Below are 26774 nucleotides of genomic sequence, written 5' to 3'. Positions count from 1 at the left end.
AATGGAGTAAAACCATTACTGGAAACTCTTTGTGATAGTGATAGAGAGAAAATTATGTGTATTATTCTTTTAATGGTCAATTATTGCCATAATAGAATTCACACTTAGGGCTCCTTTTACAAAGCCCCGTAGTGATTCCCATGCAATAATTGTGATGAAACCCATAGGAATTGAATGTGCTTTGTCACATTTGCCACACCAGGAATCACTTCACAAAATTTCACCTTCTAACTTTAGGTGACCTTGCTTGAATTGACCCCAAAGTGGAAATGGTGTGCACTATGAGGAAATACAAATCACTATTTCAGAAACAGTGTAAAATCTTTGCCAGCAGTGAAAGCACCACAGATACACGAACCATGAGAAGTACTACACATGCAGAAATCACTGTGCCTGTGAAAATGAGTACACAAAGTCAGAGAAAGGGTGTGTACCATGATGAGAAACTGGCAGACTGACAAAATGGCCGGAAAAATATGAAATTTTCCACAACATCATGGAAAATAATATGATGCAAGAATTTTGAAGCTTTTGAAAGGGATAGAGAGATGGATTATAAATAGAAAAATTAACATGATTTATTTCACAATTCCATTTCATTCTAGTTTTAGTAGATTCATTAAAACAGCATTTCAACATAGCTGAAGCCAAGTCAGCCATCAGTGAACTGTTTGACTCAAATATTTATAGCAAAATAATCTGCATCTTCTTTCCTTTCTGTCAAGCACCAATATCTTTGAGCTCTTGAAAATCCCATCTGCAAAGGACATGACTGGAAAAATTACAAAAGTGAATTATTATGCACTATACAATGGTCTGACTACAAAGGGCCTGCAGCAGCTCCAGTTGATTCAGAATGCAGCAGCAAGACTCATAGAAGGTTGCAAGCGACGTGACCACATCACACCATTTTTGCAAAAACTTCATTGGCTACCACTACAATACAGGGCTAAATTTAAAACTCTATGTCTGATCTTCAAGGCCCTGAAAGGAAACAGCCCCGAGTATCTGAAGAATAGGATGATCCTCCACACACCGCCAAGGACACTAAGGTCCTCCCAAGGACTTTCACTAACTACACACTCTCCAAAAGGCATTACACGATGTGGTACCCGCAAGCTAGCCTTCTCCGGAGTAGCCCCCACACTCTGGAATGCATTGCCTGAAAGGCTCCGCTAAACACAAGACTACCTCTACTTCAGGAAGCAGGTGAAAGCTTGGCTCTTCAACCAAGCCTTTAATGGAAGAAGTAACTAACTTGTTAGTCTCACTCATACACACACACACAAGGATTGACTCGGGCTGCACATACTGCAGCGGGACATGTTTATCCACTCCTACCCTAGCTGAGATAATATTTAACCATCTGTCTGACCTCACGTGCAACTTTCTTCAAATCAATCACCTTCCTTTCTTACTCATCTATATGTTACAACCTTGCCTTACCCTTCACTACCAATTATTATTATTTTTTTTTTCTTACATTTGTAAACCGTGCTGTCCCACTCATAGCAGGTTCAATGCGGCTTACATATTATATACAGGTACTTATTTGTACCTGGGGCAATAGAGGGTTAAGTGACTTGCCCAGAGTCACAAGGAGCTGCCTGTGCCTGCAGTGGGAATGTTCTAGTACATATTGTGTTGTCATTGCAAGTAGTATACCATGCCATACTAGTATTGTTTGAATATTTTACTTCTCTAATTGCCTACTACTCATGTTTGATCTATTCTTACTGTGAATTCCTTTTTAAAAGGCGGTAAATAAACATAATGGAATCCTGTTCAGAAGGAAGGGATCCTCAGAAGTTTAGCGAGATTGGGTGGCAGAGCGGTGTGTGTGTGTGTGTGTGGGGGGGGGGGGGGGGGGGGCAGGGCTGGTGGTTAGGAGGCGGGGCTAGTGCTGGGCAGACTTCTATGGTCTGTGCTGTGAGGATGGCAGATACTAATCAAGAAACAAAAATTAGCAAATCTGTTTAGAGCAATAAATTAAGAAACTTGTAAATAAATGCTCTAAACAACAACAAATAGGTCACTGGTGTATATGTAAAAGGTATATCTTAGAAGATATTAAATAAAGGCCTCACAAGCCTAGGGTACCAACTCAGTGGATACACCTATAAGGGCTTACATCATAGGCCAACCACCACCTCCGAAAAAAAACCTGCAGAATGTAATCACTGTGTCCATCTGCAGTAAAAACGGAGGGTGGTGTAATAGTAAATACTACACAATATGCACAAAGTAATATCTTAAATATGGTATATCGGAAAGATAATAATCAAGACAATAGGAGCTATATCATGGGAACATCATTCGGGACAGTCCTGAACTGCAAAGATGAAGTATTTAGCTTCAATCAAAAGGCAGATAGTTCACATCCATATGGCATCTTGAATGATAGCGAAGAAGCTTCAAAATGTTCCTACGAAGTATGGTTAGAAGGCACTCTCAATCCACTCTCAACAGTTGTAGAATTCTCGCTGTTTCGTTGCTTCATCAGGAGAGGATATGCATAAACATTTATCTTCCATATTGCATACAAAACAAGTCAAAATGGTGAATGCTTATAAAGACACTCCGACGGGTGCACATTTTAATGAATTGACGTCACTTCCTGCAAAGTCTGATCTCGAGACAATCAATTAAAGGTGTTTAATCCTCAATCAATTAAAATGTTAGTAAAAAAACTTCCATTCCATTGGGCCATTCAGACCATTGGGAAATGTTGTATGTAAATGATATATCCATCTTTGTTCTTTTTGGTGTAAAACCCTGGAAATATCACCTCGTCTACCGTTATCCTGTATTTGCTCAATCACTGTACAGCATAGCTGATCAAACATATGTTTTTCATGAATGCAGCGTTTTATATTTTAACAAGACTGATGAAAACAGGAAGATTGAAAAAGAATGGCCTGGATTGCTCAGGTTCAGATTCACCCAATATAAATAGTGAGGATAGTGTACTCAGGAAAGTCTGTGCAAATAAAAACTTAACTTTGCAGGCTACGTCAATGCAAAATAATTCTCAATTACGTATTTATTTATTTGTGACATTTTTACCCCACATTAGCTCAAGAGTAACACAGGTTCAATGTAGCTTACATAACAAACAAATGATTATAAATGATATATATTAAAAACTATATAAACAGTGTAACCATGGTCCTCCTTCCACGAGGGGGCCAGGACTAGCCCTGCTTAGTTTTAACTGTCTCCATCCAAGGTATGGGATCCAAACCACCTCTCCTCTGTCAGGCACTCGTCCCGGTCTGGCTGCTCTCCGGCTGGCCTGAGCCTTTTTCCTGCTCACGGCAGGGACACACAAAAACTCAGCATTCTCATAGTTTCTTGAAAACATAGGTTTTTATTTTCTCAAACCCCTTTTCTTCAATGCAGCCTTCGTCTTCACTTAGTTTCATCACCAACAATGAAAGATTCAGTTCAGGTTTTCACATTCACCTTCTCAACACAGTTCAATCTTAATTCAGAATACCACAAAGCAGTAAATCCTTGCCTTGTTCCACAGGCACTATCTTCTATCCTCAGATAGTTAATGGGTTAGCTTTCTCCACCAGCTGCTTCCCCACTGTATGATTTTCTCCTCTCCAACTGACCACAGTTTTGGCCATACTGACGCCACAAAACCCTTTACCTTTCCTGCTGGAGTCTGAGCAAGAATACTACTACTACTAGTACTACTACTTATCATTTCTATAGCGCTACAAGGCATACGCAGCGCTGCACACCATACACAAAAAGACAGTCCCTGCTCAAAGAGCTTACAATCTAGATAAGACATGAGACAGACAGAACAATTAAGGGTAGGGGAATAAAGAGGTGAGGATAAAGGATAGGGCAAAAGTGAGGGTACTGAGTAAGAGAGTCATGGTTAGGAAAGACCTGAGACCTCCATGTACTTCTCCTCCCCCTCTTCCCCTACTTCCTCTTTATCCTATTCCATGTCTTCCTCCGTCCATGGTTCCCCCAGCTCCTGCTCATTCCCTTGATCAGAACTCATTTCCCAATCATTCACTCCTCCCTCCATTTCCTGAGAGTCCTTTGAGATTGTGTTTGGCTGTTTTCCAGTGTTTTCAGTATTAGATTACCCAAGTGGATACACTGCCCATACTGTATATTAAAGTGAGTCCTGCTGGTCTCCTAGTGGTTTCTGGGGATGGTAGTTTCTTCCCCTAACTAGTGGTTTCACTGGCGTTTTGGCCACTAGAAGGCGAACCTTTTGTCTAGAAGGAATTCTCCGAGGACAAGCAGGCTGCTTGTTCTCACTGATGGGTGACGTCCGCCTCAGCCCCTCCAATCGGAATCTTCACTAGCAAAAGCCTTTGCTAGCCCTCGCGCGCCGATGTGCACCGCGCATGTGCGGCCGTCTTCCCGCCCGAAACCGGCTCGTGCCGGCCAGTCTTCTTTTCTCCGCGCTCGGTACGGTTGTGTTTTGCCGTTCGTGCCCCGAAAAGTCGACCTCGCGCGTCATTTTCGACTCGTTTCTGTGAGAAACTTTAGAAATTGTTTCGGAAAGACCTCTTTTGGTTTTTCCCTTCCTGTAGTTCGAGTTTTTTCGCCCCGGTAAGTTTTCTTTCGTCGTCGGGGTAGGCCTTACTTAGGCCCCGGTCGAAATTTCCTTTCCTCTATTTTTCTGGTGCCAAATTTCACCATTTCGACTTTTGATCTCGCCAGCGTGATTTTTCCGCCCATGACATCGAAGCCTTCCAGCGGCTTCAAGAAGTGCACCCAGTGCGCCCGGGTAATCTCGCTCACTGACAGGCACGCTTCGTGTCTTCGGTGTCTGGGGGCCGAGCACTGCCCTCAGGCCTGTAGTCTGTGTTCCCTTTTACAGAAGCGGACTCAGGTAGCGAGGTTAGCCCAGTGGAACTTTTTGTTCTCGGGCTCTTCGTCGGCATCGGCACCGGGGGTATCGAGTGCATCGACGTCTTCAGCGTCCAGACCTTCATCCTCGGCCGCCAGTGCATCGAGGCATCGACCCTCTGCATCGGCGCTGAGACATCGGACGACTGTATCGACGTCGGTGGTACCGGGACCTCGTCTGCTGATGTCGTCGGACGGTGGTGCTTCGTCTGGAGTGCAGGTGAGGGCTGTCCATTCCCCTGCTGGTGGCGGTGAGCCTTCAGGTGGGTCTCCCCCTACCCTGAGGGCTCCTGCGGTACAGCCCCCCCGAGATCGACTCTCTTCGGTCTCGGCCCCGAGGAAGAGACGGCTGGATTCTACGTCCTCCTCGTCGGTGCTGGGAAGCGCCGGTGACGTGCTTCACAAAAAATCTAAGAAGCATCGACACCGGTCTCCTTCCCGTGTCGGCACCGAGAGCTCTGGGTTGCCGAGGGAGTCGGCACCCAGCAGGCATCGGCACCGAGAGGACCGCTCACCCTCTGTCCAAGAGGTGTCGATGCGCTCCACTCTGGACAGCCCGGAACAGCCTCCACGCCCGGAACAGGTTCTGACGTCGACGCCTGCATCGACTTCCATGCCTTTTTCTGCAGCCGCTCTGAACGAGAGCCTCCGGGCCGTTCTCCCAGAGATTCTGGGAGAGCTGTTGCGCCCTACCCCTCCGGTACCGGCGGTGCTTGCGCCACTGGTACCGTCAAGCTTGGCGCCGGCTGGTCCATCGCCCGGGGTGAGGTCGCCGGCGTCGATGCCGCGTGCGGTACCGACTGCCATCGCCTCCCAGGAAGGCTCCCCGACTACGTCGGCGGAGGGAGCTTCACCGATGCGGGCGAGGGAGTCTACCTTTCGACGCCCCCATCATGGACGTGTCTCCACGGAGTCGAGCCGGGCGCGGTTGCAGACACAGGTTCGTGAGCTTGTGTCTGACACCGAGGGTGAGGCCTCGTGGGAGGAAGAGGAAGACATCAGATATTTCTCTGACGAGGAGTCTGAGGGTCTTCCCTCTGATCCCACTCCCTCTCCTGAAAGGCAGCTTTCTCCTCCTGAGAGTCTGTCTTTCGCTTCCTTTGTCCGGGAGATGTCTACGGCCATCCCCTTCCCGGTGGTTGTGGAGGACGAGCCCAGGGCTGAAATGTTTGAGCTCCTGGACTATCCTTCTCCGCCTAAGGAAGCGTCCACAGTACCCATGCACCATGTCCTGAAAAAGACATTGCTGGCGAACCCACATTCCCAAGAAGATCGAGTCCCAGTACCGGATCCATAGGGACCCAGAGCTGATGCGCACCCAGTTGCCTCATGACTCTGGAGTTGTGGATTTGGCCCTAAAGAAGGCTAAGAGTTCTAGGGAGCATGCTTCGGCGCCCCCGGGCAAAGACTCTAGAACCTTAGACTCCTTTGGGAGGAAGGCCTACCATTCTTCTATGCTCTTGGCCAAAATTCAGTCCTACCAGCTCTACACGAGCATACATATGCGGAACAATGTGCGGCAGTTGGCGGGCTTGGTGGGTGCGCTCCCCCCTGAGCAAGCCAAGCCTTTTCAGGAGGTGGTCAGGCAGCTGAAGGCGTGCAGAAAATTCCTGGCCAGAGGGGTGTATGACACCTTTGATGTTGGTTCCAGGGCCGCTGCTCAAGGTGTGGTGATGCGCAGGCTCTCATGGCTGCGTGCCTCCGACCTGGAGAACAGACTCCAGCAGCGGATTGCGGACTCGCCTTGCCGTGCGGATAACATTTTTGGAGAGAAAGTCGAACAGGTGGTAGAGCAGCTCCACCAGCGGGATACCGCATTCAACAAGTTCTCCCGCCGGCAGCCTTCAGCATCTACCTCTACAGGTAGAAGATTTTTCGGGGGAAGGAAGACTGTTCCCTACTCTTCTGGCAAGCGTAGGTACAATCCTCCTTCTCGACAGCCTGTGGCCCAGGCTAAGCCCCAGCGCGCTCGCTCTCGTCAGCAGCGTGCGACTCAGCAAGGCCCCTCGGCTCCCCAGCAAAAGCAAGGGATGAGCTTTTGACTGGCTCCAGCAGAGCATAGCCGACATCCAAGTGTCAGTGCCGGGCGACCTGCCAGTCGGAGGGAGGTTGAAAGCTTTTCACCAAAGGTGGCCTCTCATAACCTCCGATCAGTGGGTTCTCCAAATAGTCCGGCAAGGATACACCCTCAATTTGGCCTCCAAACCTCCAAATTGTCCACCGGGAGTTCAGTCTTACAGCTTCCAGCACAAGCAGGTACTTGCAGAGGAACTCTCCGCCCTTCTCAGTGCCAATGCGGTCGAGCCCGTGCCATCCGGGCAGGAAGGGCTGGGATTCTATTCCAGGTACTTCCTTGTGGAAAAGAAAACAGGGGGGATGCGTTCCCATCCTAGACCTAAGGGCCCTGAACAAATACCTCGTAAAAGAAAAGTTCAGGATGCTTTCCCTGGGCACCCTCCTTCCCATGATTCAGGAAAACGATTGGCTATGCTCTCTGGACTTAAAGGACGCCTACACGCACATCCCGATACTGCCAGCTCACAGACAGTATCTGCGATTTCAGCTGGGCACACGTCACTTCCAGTACTGTGTGCTACCCTTTGGGCTCGCCTCTGCGCCCAGGGTGTTCACAAAGTGCTTGGCTGTAGTAGCAGCGGCACTTCGCAGACTGGGGGTACACGTGTTCCCATATCTCGACGATTGGCTGGTGAAGAACACATCCGAGGCAGGAGCCCTGCAGTCCATGCAGATGACTATTCGCCTCCTGGAGCTACTGGGGTTTGTGATAAATTATCCAAAGTCCCACCTTCTCCCAGTGCAGAGACTCGAATTCATAGGAGCTCTGCTGGATTCTCGGACGGCTCGCGCCTATCTCCCAGAGACGAGAGCCAACAACTTGTTGTCCCTCGTCTCGCGGGTGCGAGCGTCCCAGCAGATCACAGCTCGGCAGATGTTGAGATTGCTGGGCCACATGGCCTCCACAGTTCATGTGACTCCCATGGCCCGCCTTCACATGAGATCTGCTCAATGGACCCTAGCTTCCCAGTGGTTTCAGGCTGCTGGGGATCTAGAAGACGTGATCCACCTGTCCACGAGTTTTCTCAAATCCCTGTATTGGTGGACGATTTGGTCCAATTTGACTCTGGGACATCCTTTCCAAATTCCTCAGCCACAAAAAGTGCTGACCACGGATGCGTCTCTCCTGGGGTGGGGAGCTCATGTTGATGGGCTCCACACCCAAGGCAGCTGGTCCCTCCAGGAACGCGATCTGCAGATCAATCTTCTGGAGTTGCGAGCGATCTGGAACGCTCTGAAGGCTTTCAGAGATCGGCTGTCCCACCAAATTATCCAAATTCAGACAGACAACCAGGTTGCCATGTATTACGTCAACAAGCAGGGGGGCACCGGATCTCGCCCCCTGTGTCAGGAAGCCGTCAGCATGTGGCTCTGGGCTCGCCGTCACAGCATGGTGCTCCAAGCCACATATCTGGCAGGCGTAAACAACAGTCTGGCCGACAGGTTGAGCAGGATTATGCAACCTCACGAGTGGTCGCTCAATTCTCGTGTAGTGCGACAGATCTTCCAGGTGTGGGGCACCCCCTTGGTAGATCTCTTCGCATCTCGAGCCAACCACAAACTCCCTCAGTTCTGTTCCAGGCTTCAGGCCCACAGCAGACTGGCATCGGATGCCTTCCTCCTGGACTGGGGGGAGGGTCTCCTGTATGCTTATCCTCCCATACCTCTGGTGGGGAAGACTTTGCTGAAACTCAAGCAAGACCGAGGCACCATGATTCTGATTGCTCCTTTTTGGCCGCGTCAGATCTGGTTCCCTCTTCTTCTGGAGTTGTCCACCGAAGAACCGTGGAGATTGGAGTCTTTTCCGACCCTCATCACACAGGACGAAGGGGCGCTTCTGCATCCCAACCTCCGGTCCCTGGCTCTCACGGCCTGGATGTTGAGAGCGTAGACTTTGCCTCTTTGGGTCTGTCAGAGGGTGTCTCCCGCATCTTGCTTGCTTCCAGGAAAGATTCCACTAAGAGGAGTTACTTCTTTCTGTGGAGGAGGTTTGCTGTCTGGTGTGACAACAAGGCCCTAGATCCTCGCTCTTGTCCTACACAGACCCTGCTTGAATACCTTCTGCACTTGTCTGAGTCTGGTCTCAAGACCAACTCTGTAAGGGTTCACCTTAGTGCAATCAGTGCATACCATTACCGTGTGGAAGGTAAGCCGATCTCAGGACAGCCTTTAGTTGTTCGCTTCATGAGAGGTTTGCTTTTGTCAAAGCCCCCTGTCAAGCCTCCTACAGTGTCATGGGATCTCAATGTCGTTCTCACCCAGCTGATGAAACCTCCTTTTGAGCCACTGAATTCCTGCCATCTGAAGTACTTGACCTGGAAGGTCATGTTCTTGGTGGCAGTTACTTCAGCTCGTAGAGTCAGTGAGCTTCAGGCCCTGGTAGCCCAGGCCCCTTACACCAAATTTCATCATAACAGAGTAGTCCTCCGCACTCACCCTAAGTTCTTGCCAAAGGTTGTGTCAGAGTTCCATCTGAACCAGTCAATTGTCTTGCCAACATTCTTTCCCCGTCCCCATTCCTGCCCTGCTGAACGTCAGCTGCACACATTGGACTGCAAAAGAGCATTGGCCTTCTATTTGGAGCGGACACAGCCCAACAGACAGTCCGCCCAATTGTTTGTTTCTTTTGATCCCAACAGGAGGGGAGTGGCTGTAGGAAAACGCACCATATCCAATTGGCTAGCAGATTGCATTTCCTTCACTTACGCCCAGGCTGGGCTGGCTCTTGAGGGTCATGTCACGGCTCATAATGTCAGAGCCATGGCAGCGTCGGTAGCCCACTTGAAGTCAGCTACCATTGAAGAGATTTGCAAAGCTGCGAAGTGGTCTTCTGTCCACACATTCACATCTCACTACTGCCTCCAGCAGGATACCCGACGCGACAGTCGGTTCGGGCAGTCAGTGCTTCAGAACCTGTTTGGGCTTTAGGATCCAACTCCACCCCCCGAGGGCCCTGTTTGTTCTGTTCCAGGCTGCACTCTCAGTTAGTTGGTAAATTTTTTAGGTCAATCTCAGTTATGTCCTCGCCGTTGCGAGGCCCAATTGACCATGGTTGTTGTTTTGAGTGAGCCTGGGGGCTAGGGATACCCCATCAGTGAGAACAAGCAGCCTGCTTGTCCTCGGAGAAAGCGAATGCTACATACCTATAGAAGGTATTCTCTGAGGACAGCAGGCTGATTGTTCTCACAAACCCGCCCGCCTCCCCTTTTGGAGTTGTGTCTTCCCTTCTCTTTGTCTTGCTACATATGAGACTGGCCGGCACGAGCCGGTTTCGGGCGGGAAGACGGCCACGCATGAGCGGTGCGCATCGGCACGCGAGGGCTAGCAAAGGCTTTTGCTAGTGAAGATTCCGATTGGAGGGGCTGCCGCGGACGTCACCCATCAGTGAGAACAATCAGCCTGCTGTCCTCGGAGAATACCTTCTACAGGTATGTAGCATTCGCTTTAGTGAAGGAGAGTCATTACATCTAAAGGGAAAACATCTCCCCCGTCCCTGTTTCGGCAGTACCGGAATTAGACTCCTTTCAGACCCCTCACATACCCCCCTGCTTAAGTGATTGCTAGTATTCTCTTGTCCTTCAATAGCAATCTGAGATAATACATCTGCATTTGTCAATAGCTTCCCTGCCCTATGCTCCACTTGAAACCAGTAGGGCTGCAAGACCAGATACCACCGAGTGAGTCAAGCATTGCTATTCTTCATATGCCCTAACCATTTAAGTGGTGCATGATCAGTCACTAGGGTAAAGATTCGCCCATCCAAATTGAAATAACACATCTGTATAGCCCATTTGATGGCTAAACACTCCCTCTCTATTGTATATTGAAGAGTAACGGGTTTCATGCGGAAGCAACTTTCGACTCAGATACATGAGAGGGTGTTCCTGCCTCTCATGTACCTGAGATAATACCGCACCCAAACCCACACCTGAGGCATCAGCCCGCAGAACAAAGGATTTGGAAAAATCAACTGCTTTTAATAGGGGTTCTTGGCACAGGGTTAGCCTTAACCTATTGAATGCCTCTAGCCTCTTCTCATCCCATTGAAGTCTATTTGGAGCCTCCTTTTTAAGCTTGTTTGTTAGCAGAGTAGCCCTAGATGCAAAATGAGGTATGAAACGTCGATAGTATACCACTAATCCCAAGAAACTTCTCAATTTATTCTTGTTCCTGGGGCATGGGAATTCCTGAATACTCTCTACTTTGTTACACAGGGGGGTTATCTGCCCATCTCCTACCCTGTATACCAGATACTTCACCTTCTTTTGGCCGAAGCGGCACTTTTGAGGATTCAATGTCAAACCTGCTCGCCAGAAAGCCCCCAGCACCTCCCGAACCCGTACAACATGTGAGGGCCAGTCTTCACTATGGATCATTACATTGTCTAAATATGCAGCAGCGTATACTTGGAACCTCATCCAGGAGGCGCTGGCACAAGGCCGCAGCCAAATTAAGGCCGAACGGCATCCTCCTAAACTGAAAAAGACCAAAGGGAGTTGAAAAGGCAGTCTTAGGCCGGGCCTCGGCCGTCAGGGGAATCTGCCAATATCCTTTGGTCAAGCCTAGTGTGGATAGGTACTTGGCAGTTCCCAACCGGTCTAGGACCTCCTCAATACGCGGCATCGGATAGGCTTCGGGAGTGGAAAGGACATTGACCTGCTGGAAGTCGATGCAGAACTGCCAAGTACCATCCAACTTGGGAACCAGTACAACCGAACTTGACCAAGGGCTGAATGACTCCTCAATAACCCCAAAACCAAGCATCTCCTGAACCTGATGAATGACTTCCTGTTTTTTTTTGGGGGGGGTGAGACCCAGTAGGGTCTTTGCTTGACCACTTTGCCTGGCTCTGAAATGATATTGTGCATTATGAGATGCGTTTCTCCTGGACAGGGAGTCAGAACATCTCGAAATTCGGCCAAGAGTTCTTGAATTTTTTTCTGCTGTCCATCGCTAAGAGTAGCAGCAATTTGGGGCTCCCCAGCCTCAAAACTTTCTGTAATCTGGGGGCCTAATTCTTCCTCTGACTCTGCTACCTCCTGGCTCCACAACCCTCTCCTCTCTTGCCAAGGCTTTAAAACATTAACATGGTATGTCTGTTCCCTAGCTTGCTCATTTTTCACCATGTAGGTTATGGGCCCCAGCTTTCTCTCTATCGTAGCTAGACCCCTCCAGTTACTTGTGAATTTATAGGGAGAATCTGGTACCAATATTAATACTTTATCTCCTACCTCAAATACCCTCTCTACACTCTTTCTATTGTAATACACCTTCTGATAGTTCTGACTCCACTCCAATTGCTGTTGGGCACAGTCACTCAGCCTACGTAACCTCTCCTTCAACTTTACCAAATAGCTAGCCACATCACGGTCCTCCTTTTCTGAGAGTACCCACTGCTTCTTTAGAACATCTAACACCCCTCGGGGGTGGTCACCCATACATTAACTCAAATGGGGAGACTCCCAGGGAGGCCTGAACATTCTCCCTATATACATAGAGAGGAAAAGGAAGCAACAGGTCCCATTCTTCATGGCAGGAACCCAATCCCTTCCTTAACAACAGCTTTACGATTTTATTGAATCTCTCAACCAGACCATTAGTTTGAGGGTGGTAAGCAGCAGTTCGGATGTGATGTATACCGAAAGCCTCCCACACTTGAGCTAAGGTATGCGAAAGGAAGTTTGTTTCCATATCAGTAACTACCTCCCTTGGGAAACCCACCTCACAAAATATATGAATTAGCTGTGAAGCAATTACTCTTGCTGAGGTGCTACGAAGAGGCATTGCCCAGGGATACCGGGTTGCCATATCCATTACCACTAGAATATATAAAAAAAAACCTCTCCTGAATCTAACGATAGGCCCAATCATATCCATGGCTAGGCAGGTCACTGGGGTTCCTATGCGGGGAAGTGGTCGTAATGGTACCCATCCCAAGATCTGCTCGGACACTTTCTGACACTGGACACAAGAGTTACAAAACTGCTCCACCCCTTTATACACCCCGGGCCAATAAAATCGGTTAAGTATGAAGGTATTCTGAGCTTCTTTATGCCCGCCTAAGGGATGGTCATGAGATAACCATATCATTAAGTCCCAAAACCCCTGAGGTATCACCAGTTGTTTCTGGGGTTCTGCTCCTGTCCCTACACGAGCCACTCTAAACAATAACCCCTGTTGCTCAGTTAGGCTGCTCATCCAACTCCACGTACAGATCAGAACGTTCTTTTTTTTTTCTGAGAGAGCTGATAATATGTGAGTTATCTATATAGGAACTCTTTTCAACACAGCCCTACTACATCATGATAAAAATAGCCAGGAGACGTTTCCTGATTTATGCGACCCAGGACGAAAGTCCTGGAGATGTGAAGAAAATGGGCTTGTTTTTATTACAAAAATAGAGTGGAGGTGTAGGATAATAGCACAGTGTGTTGAGAACTGGGGGGAGCTGGGTTCAGTTCTCACTGCAGCTCCTCCTGATCTTGATTGAGTGCGCCCATTGGATAATTTTATTTATTTATTTGCTGCATTTGTATCCCACATTTTCCCACCTATTTGCAGGCTCAATGTGGCTTACATTATATAGCAATGGCATCACCATTATCAGAGTAAGAGGTTCAGCATATTGTTACAATTAATGTACAAGAATAACAGGTAGGTAGGGAAAATATAATGATAATACATAACATACATGATGAGCTCTGAACCATCAATAGCCAACCAATTATTGATAATTGGCACTCATTAAAACTTGCGAGCGCATCTGGATGTGCGCTATACTAGAAGGCACAGTGGTTAACTCCCACGGTGCATATCTCAAAATGGGGCGTGGCCATGGGTATGACAGGGCGTACTGAAAAGTTGCATGTGGAATTAGAGAATACCACCTAACTGCGCCAAAAATGGACACCAGCATTTACACTAGGTTTCAGCAGGCGTAAAGTCTGGCGTCCAGAAGTGAGGCGCGAGATCTACCCTAACCGCTGTTCTCTATAAGGTGCACACCTTTTAAAGAATTTGCTTAGCGCTGAATTTTTCAGCACCACTTATTGAATCCCTTTCTTAGGGGGTCTTTTACTAAGCCGTGGTTGCGAAATTAGCTTGGCGTCTTGGCGTTTACCACCAACTGATTTCTGCCACGAGCCAAGAATGCTACCGTGGCTTAGTAAAAGACTCCTTTCAGCCTTCCGTTGTGCTAGCTACAAAACTCAGATTGTAAGCCCACTAAGGAAAGAGATATTCCCTGCGCGACTCATTTTCTGCCAAAGTCGCTATGCCCACATTAGCCCTCTCCTCAAGTCACTTCACTGGCTCCCTATCCGTTTCCGCATTCAGTTTAAACTTCTCTTACTGACCTATAAATGCATTCACTCTGCCGCTCCCCAGTACCTCTCCACTCTTGTCTCTCCCTACGCCCCCCCTCGGGTACTCCGTTCTGTTGACAAATCTCTCTTATCTGTCCCCTTCTCCTCTACTGCTATTTCCAGACTCCATTCCTTTTATCTTGCTGCACTTCACGCCTGGAATAGATTTCCCGAGCCTGTGCGTCTAGCCCCCTCTTTGGCCGTTTTCAAGTCCAAACTTAAAGCCCACCTCTTTACCACTGTTTTTGACTCTTAACCACTGCTCACTTGCCCTGTCCTTTTATCCTACCTCTTTATTCCCTTACTCTTAATTGTTCTGTCTGTCTGCCTGTCTTATCTAGATTGTAAGCTCTTTGAGCAGGGACTGTCTTTTTGTGTTTGGTGTACAGCGCTGCGTATGCCTTGTAGCGCTATAGAAATGATAAGTAGTAGTAGTAGTAGTATCAATGATGAAGCGCGGAAAACTCTCCCTCTCGTCCTGCCCGCTCCCAGGCATATCGCAGTATTTTGTCAGACTCCTACTCCCTGGCGAAATAAGGGAACCTCTCTAACAACTGTCCCGGGTCACCTGGAAACTCCCCCTGACCTAGAAGGTCCCTTAAATTCCCCCTTCTCTGCTCCTGAGCCATTTTCTTCTGTTGAGAGCTCATCCTTGTTTTCCCCGGACCCCCAAGGATATCTCCGTGAAAAGGAAAAACCTGTGACAATGGCATTTCAGGGATTTCTGCCTGTTTCTCTTGAGCTCGGGTGGCCACTAACACCTGCCATCCCCCAATGCACTGTGAGAAAGAGGCCCAGTCTCGCCCCAGAATGAGATCCTGTGGGAGCTGCAGAAGCACCGCCACCAAAACCCGATGGATCCCAGCCTGACGCTTGATCTCCACCTGCCTGACCGGGTATTGGGAAGTGGCTCCATGTATGCATTGAATGGACACTGACAGGTCACCCCCTTTTACCTTTCTCCCTTTCTTCCTCTCAATCTGATCCCACAGAGCTTGGGAGCACATAGTTTGATCCACCCCAGAGTCCAACAGCCCTTCCACCGGGGCACCCCTAATCTCCACCCACTTGGTGAACCGTGGTCCTTTTTGTGAGGAGGAGTGAGAAGTTAGGCCTAACTTAGTCATACAATCCCTTCCAACAATGCCCCTGTCGCCCGCAGCGGTAACATATTCTTTCCTCCCCAACCCACCTCTCTTTACTCAACAGGGAACCTCTGGGAGCTTTAACCCTAGACCACTGCGAGACCACCTCTTGACCCCCTGAATACTGTGACTCCAGAAAACACTCCATCCATTTGATAGCTTCTTCTAGAGTCTCATACCCTTTCCTCACCAAATTCACCTTTATCACCTCAGGAAGAGCCTCCAGGAACTGTTCTAGTACCAGTTCTTGCATAAGTTGAGCCACTGACCTCTTGTCGGGCTCCAACCATTTTGTAGCAAAGTCCATAAGCTTCTGCGACAGGGCCTTCGGGGTGTCCCCCTCAGACTACCTCCAGCTTTGGAATTGACGACGATAAGTTTGTCTGTTTACACCATATCGGTCCAAAATAGCAGTTATTAACTTGGCGTGGAAGGAAATAATCGAACGTCGCCGGCGAAATAGATTGCTGGCGATCTATTCTAGCGGCGGCGCAACAGCTGGCCAGAACAGTATTATTAAAAAAGATGGTCGGATATCTTTTTTTTTTCGATAATACGGTTTGGCCCGACGAAATGCCTTGGATTTCGATGGGTTTGACATCGCCGGGTGTGTTTTACCGCGATAATGGAAAAAACTGCCAGCGATCTCAAACCCGGCGAAATCCAAGGCATTTGGCCATGGGAGGAGCCAGCATTTGTAGTGCACTGGTCCCCTTCACATGCCAGGACATCAACCGGGCACCCTAGGGGGCACTGCAGTGGCCTTCATAAATTGCTCCCAGGTACATAGCTCCCTTATCTTGTGTGCTGAGCTCCCCAAATCCCCCCCAAACCCACTCCTTACAACTATGCACCACTACAATAGCCCTTAGGGATGATGGGGGGCGAAGGGGGGCACCTACATGTGGGTACAGTTATTTGGGGGGGAGTTAGAGGGCTCACATTTACCACTACAAGTGTAACAGGTAGGGGGAGAATGGGCCTGGGTCCGCCTGCCTGAAGTGCACTGCACCCACCAAACACTGTTCTAGGACCTGCATACTGCTGTCAGGGTGCTGGGTATGACATTTGAGGCTGGAATACAGGCTGGCACAAAAGGTGTTTCTTTTTCTTTTTTGTGTGGGAGGGGTTTGGTGACCACTGGGGGAGTACAGGGAGGTCATTCCCTATTCCCTCCAGTGGTCATCTGGTCAGTTGGGGCATCTTTTTGAGGCTTGGTCGTGAAAATGGAAGGACCAAGTAAACCCGGCGAAATGCTGATTATCGCCGGGTTTAATTTCTACATTATTCACGAAAGCCGGCCATCTGGTAGCCACGCCCATGCCCGCCCATGTCCCGCCTTCGCTTCACCAGTGACACACCCCCTTGAACTTTCATTGGCGATGCGAAGGGAAAGTGGCGATGCTGTTAAAAAGCCAGCTTTCAATTATACGCTTTTCGCCGCTTTTGCGAAATCGCCGGTGATCTCCCAATTTGTGTCGGAAGATCGCCGGCGAAAAGTTTTGATTATAAGCTGGATAGTCTGCTACTTCTCCCGGGGATAGGCTCCGAAAAGCCGCTAGGTCTTCTCCTGACAGTGCCGGAGCCAGCCGGATTGTCCACTGCTCCTGTGGCCAGGCTGCGGCTAGAGCCACTTGTTTAAAAGTTCCCAGGTAATTCTCAATATCAACGTTCTCTGCCAGCTTACCCCAGGATAGCCAATTTACATTCCCAGGTTTTCCGGGTCCACGAGAGCCTCTGACTCCCGCTTCCTCTGATAGAGTACCCCCTCATCTCTGCATCTGTCCCGTATGCATCATCTCCTGAACCAAGTCCAAAAGGGGCTGTTGTTGAGCTCGAGAGGCTGCCAACGATTCCTCCATAAGTTTCTGAGCCATTTCTTGCTGCTTTTGGATTTGGTGGGCCATAAATGACAGCAGCTCCTTAGGATCCATGCTCTCTCTCCGTCCAGTAGCCCTTAAAAGAAGGATTGAAAAAACAACAACCTCCAAGTGTGGCTTTCCAACAGCTTAGGTCCTCCAGAGAAACCCCCCTTCCGGTTACCCACACACAATCCGATGCGAGAGATCCAAGATGGTGACCTGAATGGAGGAAGACGAAGCAGCTCCTAAGCCCGTCTTATTACCTTTTCTATACTTAATTAAAGAAATGCCTAAATGGAGAGGAAGGCAAAGGCCAAGCCCTGCGGCGTCTTCCTCACCTTTAATCGGGGCTATGGATCGCTTTGTTGTGCCAGGAATTCAGGGAGGATGTGATTCTTCGCTGATTGTAGAAACGGAGAAAGGAGAAACATTTCCACAAGAAGAAGTAAACACCACACTCAGCCCCGAGCTGAGGTATTCGCCGCCAATGCCAGCGTTCGTGCAGGAAGCATATGTGCAGATTTCTACACCTCCCGAAGAGGTGGAAGTAGTTGCTGCAGCCGGGTCAGACTCCTGCAATCGATCACAGATTGCCCCAATGGAGAAGGGCAGTGACCAGCATGGCGACGGCGTCTCTGAAAGAAAATCTAACGAGTTGGAGAAGAAAACTTTCGAAGCTCCTGAGTATTCTTCAGCAACACTCAGTAAGTCTTCTCTTTTGCCTAAACCCTCAACCATTACTCTCGAAACAATATGGGAAGCACTTTTGACTTTGGAAACGTCTTTTTCTCAGAAACTGTCATTCCTATCCCAGAAAATACAAGCTCCAAATGAAGCCATTTTTAAAATTGAGAAACAAATTAAAGCTATAGAAGAAAAACTGAAGAAAATGTTAAAGACATTAAAATATCTCAGCAGATACAAGTAGATATTATAAAAGAAAATAAATGGCTACAGACTAAAGTGGAAAACGTAGAAAACCAACAAAGATCAAAGATCCTACGAGTGATAAATTTTCCTAGACAAGAAATGCTGGCATCTTTGCTGACTTTTAAAAAGTATATGTTTGATATCTTAAAAATTCCAGAACAGGCTTGTCCACCAATATCTAACATCTACTATTTACAGCCATATAAAAGATCAATTATAGATGGACAACTTGAATCTGAAGGAATTGAACCAGTAATTGAGACTTTGAATCTTTCACAAATAATAGAAGCTGATAATTTGGGTTTGGAACCACGATCTCTTATTGTAACATTTGTTCTGCAACCAGACAGAGACTGGGTGTTAAAACAATTTTTCAGACATAGGAAAGAAACTTTTTTGAATTTCGAAGTATGAATATACCCAGACGTTTCCAAAGTAACACAAAAGAGACGTCAAAATTTCCTTAAATTACGTCCCACTGTGTTTCAGATGGGAGGTTTATTTTGGTTGAAGTTTCCCTGCAAATGTGTAGTGAAGCTGAATTCAGTAAAATATATTTTCTTTGATCCTCTGCATTTAAACTCATTCTTAGAATCTAAGAAAGTAATTACCCCACACTTAAATTCAGAAAGAGTCCCGACATCGACTCCTTAGTTAACAAGATTATAATCCTGTGTACCTCCTCTTCACGCCTCTGGATAGAGTTTAAATACTATTATTACTTTATATTGTGCCTTATTTCTCTCTCTTACTTGTGGACTAACATAAGAAGATTGTGAACTGGTACCAGTATTTTTTTTTGTTTGCTTACTATTATTGTGAATATAATCTTCTTTTTTCTGTACAAGATATCTTCTTGGATTTTAATATGAAATATAAATAAAGAAATTAAAAAAAAAAACCACACACAATCCTTCCCCGGGTTCTGTATATGCTTACCAGAACATGGAAAGGTATGTGCTTCTTTTACTGGCGGGTTGTCCAATCAATCCCACCACTGCCACCATATGTAACCAGGGTCCTCCTTCCACGTGGAGGCTAGGGCTTACCCTGCTTAGCCTTAGCTGTTTCCCTCTAAGGTATGGGATCCAAACCACCTCTCCTCTGTCAGGCACTGGTCCCGGTCTGGCTGCTCTCCGGCTGGCCTGAGCCTATTTCCTGCTCACGGCAGTGTCACACAAAAACTCAGCATTCTCATAGTTTCTTGAAAACACAGGTTTTTATTTTCTCAAAACCCTTTTCTTCAATACAGCCTTTATTCTTCACTTAGTTTCATCACCAACAATGAAAGATTCAGTTCAGGTTTTCACATTCACCTTCTCAACACAGTTCAATCTTAATCCAGAATACCACAGTGCAGTAAATCCTTGCTTTGTTCCCAATTGTAGCATAACCCTCACAGGCACTATCTTCTAGCCTCAGATAGTTAATGGGTTAGCTTTCTCCACCAGCTCCTTCCCCACTGTATGATTTTCTCCTCTCCAACTGTCCACAGTCTTGGCCATACTGACGCCACAAAATGATGATATGTGAAGTTTCTTCAGTATTGCTGAGGTGAAAAGATACCTTAAACTCAGCCTGTTCCTTACAAAGGGATCCTGTCAACATGGTAATGTAAATATTGACTTCCTGATACTTACAGTTTAAAGCACTGGATGTGAGAGCTCAGATAACTGAGATTCCAGGGACCTTGCCCCACGGGAAAAGGAAATCTAGATGAATTTTTATATTTAGAAGAAATTAAGATATTTTGTGTACCTTGAAAGAAAATTTTATATTCACATCATTTAGGAGTTAAGGTTAATTATCCACAAATACTAATGTGAAAGACAGTTTTTTGACATATAGTTAATTTATGCAGGGAAGGAAATAATTTTTGTAAGAATCATGGCTGTCTAACAAGTGTTTACCCCTATGCAAATTGCCTGTACTTTTATGAATAACAGAGTTTATGCAGAGTACCGGATTTCTTTATGCCATGGTAAAGGAATCTAGGAACACAGCTGATTATGCTGTGTTTGTTTCTTTTAATAAAAGCCTGTGAGTTAGGACAATTTAAGGCTGTGAATATTTATAGGCACTGGATAGAGGGGATTTCTAATTTCTAATTAGTTTTTTGTGCGCAGTTGTGCAATATAATTCATGGTACTTGGAAGCGAATGGAGTAACTGTGACAGAACTGTAGGGACACTTTGGGGAAGATCTGTGTTGAGAGAAATATGTGGATGGCGATTTTTGCTGAGAGAGGGTTGTGTTGATGGTGGGTAATTGTGATTTGTTGTGGTTCGTTGGTTGCCATTTTGAAGGTTGTGATGGCAGCGTGGCAGAGATGGAAAAGAAAATAAGATGATACCTTTTTTATTGGATATAACTTAATACATTTTTTGATTAGCTTTCGAAGGTTGCCCTTCTTCCTCAGATCAGAAATAATCAAAGAACTGTGTTTTAAATCCTGATGTGGAGATGAGCCCAAGTTCAGGCCTCTTAGGCATAAGTTGTTTTTCTGGGAGAATGATTTTGTTTTTGTTTAGCACCTGTTGTCTTGAATTGAAGTTATTTTGCTGATGCTGCACTGTTAAACTGTTCAACTGAGTTCCTTCCTGTCTTTTGTTTGAAACTGGTATATTCTGCCTGATTTTCTAGCTGACACCTCTGAGAGTAAAATATATAGAAGGGTAAAAGGCACGTCAGGGTTACACCAACTTGTATTGACTCCAACTTGTCTGCCCTCCTTCTAGGTAACTAAACACAAGTCTATACAGTAGCTAACAGTGTCCACCACTGATACACATAAACTGTATTTATAAATTACTAGAAGAAGGAGAGTCAGAAGGCTGTTGATATGAGAAGAAGCATTTTATTATAACTTACCAATTATGGGTATACTGGCATATGATAATTTCCCTCAATCAATTAGGGATCAAATATCAATAACCTGGTGTTGGTAATAATAGTAATTGAACAATTACACTAGCGGTTCATTATTAATTCAAATAATGTTATAATTTTTATAATTTTTTAATTTGCAGTGCTCAGTAAAGCTGTAGTGTCTTAACCACCATATGTTTATGGAACAGGTACTCAGCCGCCAAACGTCACAGCACTATCCCTTCCTCTCTTCCCTTTCCTGTCTTTCATATAATACAGGCAGTTGTTTTTCACATATCTTTGCTGGATTGATGTGCGGTTTGAGTCATTGTCCATATCACCCCTGCTTAGTGCATTGTGTTTAAAAAACAAAGTTCCTTCTTTATTGCCTTTTGTTGACTAAACTACAAACTATATATATAATCACATCTCTCCTTCATTTTCTATGATCATATTATAAACTCATTCTTAAACATGGTTATGTTGAAAAATAGTTTTCAGCTTACCGGGAGAGATCACACCGCTCGCACCTCCCTGTCTTGATGAACCAGAGTCTAAGCAAGACCCTCTAATATATATGTCATATCCCTGATAATTAGCGGATATTACATCATTTTACATCACATTATTTTAAAGCGACAACCATTCTATTTCTTTGTTTAAACCCTTGGGGTATACAGTGTCCCATGTATATATGAATCTTTGTTTAAGCCGCGTAAGAACTGAAGTGATATCTCCTCCCAAACGTAGTTGCACTCGAGTTAGCACAACATATTTTAATTCTGATTCTGAGTGGCTCATGTCCTGCCGGTGTTTTACTAACCCGGATGTTACTAAGGTGCTCTCATAAGCGCAATTTTACTTTTTTGCGTGTATGCCCGATATATCACTTTGTGCACGGGCAGCAAATGGCATAAATTGCCTGGGCCGTATTGCAGCCAGTTTGATAACGCAAATCAAATCTTCTACCAGTAGCAGGAGTAGGTCACGCTGGTCACATTCAGTGCATGGCTGCCATATATGCAGTTCTGACAACTACTGTGTCCTCTTTCTGCTGATGCCGGCTGATCATGAATCTGTCTAAATATAGAGAGAAACTCCCCCATATTCCTGCCCCTTTTGTACGCTGTTCGCGGTCTATTCTTAAACTGTGGATACAATTGTAAAACCGGCCAATGTTTTTGTATGATCTTTGCAATTGCTATGTCTGTAGGAGAAAACGGCAATACACATTGCATAGATTTCATTGATGTCATGGGTTGTGGACGTGGGTTAAGAAGCCACTATCTATGAGCGTTATGTGCTCTTTTCCGTGCTTCTTTTAACACTTTGTTCGGATATCCCCTCTGTTTAAATCTATTTGTCATTAATTTGGCATGATGCATAAAAGATGTTTTTTTCATTGCACAGGCACTTTACTCGGAGGAACTGAACAACTGGAATTCCATTCTTAAGGGGTGTAGGATGATGGCTGGAGTAATGCAATATTGCGTTCCTATCTGTAGGTTTTTTAAACAACGATGTTTTTATTTCTTCTTGATGTAATTCAATATGTACAGTATATCCATAAAATCTGCTGCTTCGTGACCTACAGTCGAAGTAAATTTAATATTAGGGTGACATTCATTAAGAGTGTTCAAAAAAATCTCTGATCTGACAAGCTGCTGTTCCACATAAAAGTTATGTCATCTATGAAACGATGCCACAGTACGACATTTGAAAAAAACCTGTGAAGTGTAAATATAAGATGTTTCAAATTGAGCCACATATAAACAGGCTACCGTGGGAGCTACAATAGCTCCCATGGCCACTCCTTTTAATTGAAGAAAATACGTGTTTTCCAAGCAAAAATAATTTTGACACAAAATTAGTTCTGCTATAATATTCAGAAATTGCTTTTTTTCAATGGAGATTTCTAAATCATTTATATATAGGTCAAGAATCTGCAGCACCGCAGAATAAAGGGGAACTTTGGTTTTTAAACAAGATGCACTAAGCAGGGGTGATATGGACAATGACTCGAACCATACATCAATCCAGCAAAGATAAGTGAAAAACAACTACCTGTATTATATGAAAGACAGGAAAGGGAAGAGAGGAAGGGATAGTGCTGTGATGTTTGGTGGCTGAGTACCTGTTCCATAAACTGAGCACTGCAAGTAAAAAAATTATTTGAATTAATAGTGAACCGCTGGTGTAATTGTTCAATTAATATGATAATTTCAGTCAAATCAGATAAAATCAAGACAGTTCTCAAAGCTTTTCTCATAGAGAGTGGTAAACTGGACGCGAAGTGCGATTCCATAGTATAACTTCTCTAACTTCTATTGATTACATTTCTCATTTATATACTCTTTCAATCACGTGCTTTTGCGTCATACATATCCCTGTAAATCTGTCTTCTTGTATAGATACTAATTAGCGTCAGCATTAATTTACTTATTATCAGCATTTATGATTTTCCTTACAATCAGCACTTTATTTTCCCGTAACTTGCTTAATTTAACATTTACAGTAATTTCATTTATCAGCAGTTCATTTGGGTCATTCTCACTTTTGACATTAATGTCCCTAACCACATGTTCTTGTTTGTTCCCCACCTGTTCAATAACTTTTAAAATTCCCCTAAATTTACTTGGTCTATAAACCATTTTGTAATGAGATCATATTTCGGTTCCTTATTAAACTGCTTGCAATCCAGATTTCCTTCCTTGTTGGTCTGTGTTACTAAGGCCTCGAGACCATCTGTCTCATAAGCATTTCCAGTAAATGTACTCACTTGCAAGCAAGATACTGTTTGACCATTTAACCTTTTGAGGCCTAGCACAGCACACAATTGTACAGGTTATTGATCAGCCTGTACTATGGTCATATGGTCCTGTCTAGCATGGCCCATATATTCCATATTATTAACAAAAACCTTTCACCTTTCCTGCTGGAGTCTGAGCAAGACCTTAGACCTCCATGCACTCCTCCTCCCCCCTCTTCCCCTATTTCCTCTTTATCCCATTCCATGTCTTCCTCCGCCCATGGTTCCCCCAGCTCCTGCTCATTCCCTTGATCAGAACTCATTTCCCAATCATTCACTCCTCCCTCCATTTCCTGAGAGTCCTACTGGTGTCCCAGTGGTTTCTGGGGATGGTAGTTTCTTCCCCTAACTAGTGGTTTCACTGGCATTTTGGCCACTAGAGGGTGAACTTTTTGTTTAGAAGCAATTAGTGAAGGAGAGTCATTACATCTAAAGGGAAAACTTCTCCCCCCGTCCCTGTTTCGGCACTACCGGAACTAGACTCCTGTCAGACCCCTCACAACAGATTATAAAGTTCAATAAATAATGCTATAACATTAGCTTTGTAAAACTGATATAACATGTGTGGTGAATTAACCTCATTTAATTATATTTTGTACCTTTTTCAATACATATAAGAGTTTGATTTTTTATCCACTACCTGGATCATCAACCAAAATGAATCATGATACATACATAATCACAGCCTTAATTTTAAGAGTATGAATAGAAACATTTTTGCTTTGATTTTATTCTTTCATTCTGTGGATGCTGCACGTCTGCTGTTGGAATGATGGCCAGCAGTCGGGGTTCTTGAAAACACAAGGTTAGGGGCGCACACAGCCCCAGATTAATGGATGTTTTCAACGCAACAGGGAGGTTCTCAACGTTAGGGAGGGTGATGAGTGAAAACAGGGCCATGCCTAGGGTCTCTGGCGTCCCCCTGCAGACTATCATTTCCCCCCCCCTCCCCCCCCCCATCTGGCCACAAGATGCAAAGGAAATAGGAGCTGAAAGATGGAGTGCATCTTTGTGGGATTACTCAACAAATAGATCACAAATAATTTTTTATGATTTTTAACCGTGAAAATGATCGCTCACCACTTGCCACACTGACAGGAATTGTCAGCAATATTCTTAGAAACAAATTGCTATACATTGCAAAATAAGATAGCAGATGTAAATTCTCAAAGTGGACATATTCTAAACGCTAAAATGAAAATAAAATGATTTTTTTCTACCTTTGTTGTCTGGTGACTTTCTTTTTCTGATCATGCTGGCCCAGCATCTGATTCTGCTGCTATCTGTCCTCTTAACTCTGTTTCCAGGGCTTCCTTTCCATTTATTTCTTTACTTTCCTCCTTTCTTCTTCATTTCTTGCTCTATATCCATTTCCAGCAATTTCTCCTCTCTCCCTGGGTCCTGACCTCCCATCCATGTCCATCCTTGTCCCTCTCTGCCCTTCCCTCCTCCATCCATAGCCAGCAATTCTCCTCTCTCCCCTCCCCTCCATTTCCAGCAATTTCTCCTCTCCCTGGGCCCTGCTCTCCCATCCATGTCCATCCTTGTCCCTCTCTGCCCTTCCCTCCTCCATCCATAGCCAGCAATTCTCCTCTCTCCCCTCCTCTCCATTTCCAGCAATTTCTAGTCTCCCTGGGCCCTGCCCTCCCATCCATGCCTCTCTGCCCTTCCCCTTACCTCAGCTCCGTGCCCTGGGGCCTTTCAAATCTTTTACCTCCTGTCACAGCAGCGTCAGTGAAAGCACTGCCGACGTCTTCCTTCCCTTCGCGTTCGTTGGTTCCCTCAGTGTCCCGTCTTTATCTGACATCAGAAGAAGGTGGGACACTGAGGGAACCAATGAGCTTGAAGGGAAGGGAGACGTCGGCAGCGCTTGCACTTACGCTGCTGCGACCGTCGGAGCCTCGGAGGTAAAAGGTTTAAAGGCCTCGGCGGCGCGGAGCTCAGGTAAGTGGCGCCCCCCTGTGGTGCTTACCACGCTTACCGTATTGGCACGGCCCTGAGTGAAAAGCTATTTTGACCCAGTCAGCTGCAGCAATGTGCTATCCTGTTCACTTTTATGCCTTGGGCTCTGCCAGAGAGATGTGTTTATGATGAAATAGAAAATAAGATATTGTTGTAGAGCTAAATATGAATGGGAGACTCCAAATAACATTACAGAAATGGGGACAGAATAGACAGAGGAAGGTAACACCTTGTATAGGTTGAAGCAAAAAAAGAAAAACTCATAGAGTCTTTTGCCATTTTCTCAGCAACCTCTTTGAATATTAATGAGAATTTTATACACTTATTTAGTCATCGTACTTACAAATTAATATTTAAACAACATTTAGTGCTCTGTTTACTAAGATATACTAGTGTTTTTAGTGCACAATTAAAAGTAGTGCATGCTAAACACTAGAGACACCCATATAGTCCTATAGGTGTCTTTAGCATTTAGTGAACACTGTTTGCCGTGCACTGAAAACACTAGTGTACCCTTACTGCTGATTAGTAAACAGGGCCCTTAATTATCTTAAGCTATGTTAATGTTACTTTAATTTTTTATCGTTATTACCTAGCGATTTTTGTGTATTAGAAATGTTTGAGCTAAAGCACGATACCATAATGTCATTTAAATGATACAATTAACGATGTGTCAGAATTTTGCTGTGTCACTGTGACTGCTCAAAGTGTCCATCCCAAGCTTTAACACAGGCCTTCAGTCGCTTTGGGAAGTTCTTAGCAGGCTTGTTGGCTGCTCCCTGTGGCAGGAAGTTCATATCCAATCAGTTCACAGCTGTAAAGTGATATCATCAGGGAAGCCCTGCAGGGAGGAGGAGTTGGGACAGCAGCC

At 45.7% G+C, this 26774-nt stretch overlaps 1 long non-coding RNA gene across 1 annotated transcript in view; it reads right to left on the bottom strand.

Moving 5' to 3' along the window:
• LOC115475489 overlaps positions 1-21709 on the bottom strand; it is a 32279-nt gene extending 10570 nt beyond the window's left edge. The window contains exon 1 of the long non-coding RNA XR_003943042.1: positions 21639-21709. This is a non-coding gene — a long non-coding RNA (uncharacterized LOC115475489). The remainder of the gene's footprint in view (positions 1-21638) is intronic.
• Between the last annotated feature and the right edge of the window lie 5065 nt (positions 21710-26774).

The sequence above is a fragment of the Microcaecilia unicolor genome, chromosome 8 (assembly GCF_901765095.1).
Source record: "Microcaecilia unicolor chromosome 8, aMicUni1.1, whole genome shotgun sequence".
In the NCBI taxonomy this organism is placed as follows: Eukaryota; Metazoa; Chordata; class Amphibia; order Gymnophiona; family Siphonopidae; genus Microcaecilia; species Microcaecilia unicolor.
The sequence above is the reverse complement of the archived record's forward strand: the minus strand, read 5'-3'. Positions and strand labels throughout refer to the sequence as shown.